Genomic DNA, 1,658 nt, shown 5'->3' with positions numbered 1-1,658 from the left:
CATACATCGGATGGTGGATTTTAGCCATCATTTTCTGACAAAGTGCAGTGGATGCTGGATGAGTTGTTCTATTGAAATGAGAGGGAGATAAATGTTTGTGAAGCAAAGGTACCAAGGGCCAGAGGCTTGTATATGAAGTTGGGCAAGAGCTGAGCCATGATGTTTGAATGGAGGCAGAGGTTGTAGGGGCTAAACAGCGTTGTGGTGTGTGTATGTTGCTGTGGTTATAATTTGGAAAGGAGTTTATTTGTGAAGCAGTTTGGATGGGCATGTAATGAAATGGAGTGGAGTGAGTGTGAAAGAGTTGATCCTGTTGTGTAATAAACGTGTGTGTGTGTGTGTGTCTAGGGTGAAGTAGAGGAACTGAAGATGGAGATGGGAGAATAGAAAGGCAAAGGAAAAAGAAATGTTTTGGTGCAGTCTGATTGAATGGCAAAATGTTGTTGTAAATGCAGCAGTGTGTGCCTTTAAGGAAGCAGAAATGGAAGCAGTCTGTGCCTACGGCCATACTAGTCTGAAAACGCCCGATCTCGTCTGATCTCGGAAGCTAAGCAGAGTCAGGCTTGGTTAGTACTTGGATGGGAGACCGCCTGGGAATACCATGTGCAGTAGGCTTTTGCAGCCACCAGAGGTTGCTCACAGCTTCGCACTCTCACACTCCCATTCATCAAGCAACGTCCTATTAACTACTCGCTTCGTCTCTCTGTCTCACTTTTTCTTGCCCAATTTCATTGTTCAACTTCTTCCCCCAATACACAAACACATCATTACTGCTTGAGATTGGAGCAAACGCACCAGGAACACCAAAGGAGCAAGTATTTTATTGAAGAGCACAAACCGTAGTTTTTGTTAAGTGATGCCTCACTTTCGATGATCACACTTCCCTGATCGCTGTCAGCGTTCCCCTGTTTTCTAACAATCGTCTAACTAGTGGTGTGGATAGGGTCTGAAAGCAACAACGTTGTGGTGAGGGCTTGTCAGGTGAAGGGTGTTTTACAATATCTGCACTCACCGGTCGAGTTCATACAACGGTGGATCGATATGGTTAAGGCAGGAAGAATGGGTCAGCAAACACAGCAAGTTCAATCATTGTAATGATGATTATTATTACACATCAGCAGCAAATAATAAGATAAGTGTAAAGAGTGAGTATTTAAAATGCCAGGTACAAAAATCAAGGCTTATTCTCTAACAGCCGAAGCCTTCACAAACAGATCGGCCTAATAATGGCACAAATGGTGATGAATGGTTCGATCCAATTGACATCACTGTGCCTTAGTTACAAGTTGACCAAGGTAGAGAAATAACATTTCCAGAGTGCAGACTATTAACAATAGTAAGGTGGGATTTGGAAAGAGGAGTAGCCCCTGACATTTAAGGATGACAGAAGGACGTTAGTGAGTAAGGATATTACTTTGGAAATCTTAACCGTGCACTAAGATAATCATACCATTTGAAGACACTATCAAGATGTTTTGAAGAAAGGGAACTCCTGTTGGACTAAATGCAAGAGAATGTTGTGTTCATTAACAGTCGGGTGGATAAAGGCAGAAGCAATAGGTGCCAATGACTTGGATTTTCAGACTGTATTTCCTATAATTTCAGGCAGATAAGTGAACTTTCGACAGTTATTGTGTTGTTAATCTTTAGAATGATAT

General features: G+C 42.2%; 1 non-coding gene across 1 annotated transcript; it reads left to right on the top strand.

Moving 5' to 3' along the window:
- Positions 1 to 496: 496 nt before the first annotated feature.
- Positions 497 to 615, top strand: LOC140491680 (5S ribosomal RNA). Its single transcript, XR_011963361.1, has one exon. It is a non-coding gene; the product is annotated as a 5S ribosomal RNA (ribosomal RNA).
- The last annotated feature ends 1,043 nt before the right edge of the window (positions 616 to 1,658 follow it).

Source organism: Chiloscyllium punctatum, chromosome 19, assembly GCF_047496795.1.
Source record: "Chiloscyllium punctatum isolate Juve2018m chromosome 19, sChiPun1.3, whole genome shotgun sequence".
In the NCBI taxonomy this organism is placed as follows: Eukaryota; Metazoa; Chordata; class Chondrichthyes; order Orectolobiformes; family Hemiscylliidae; genus Chiloscyllium; species Chiloscyllium punctatum.
This window is presented reverse-complemented; position numbering and strand designations above follow the sequence as displayed.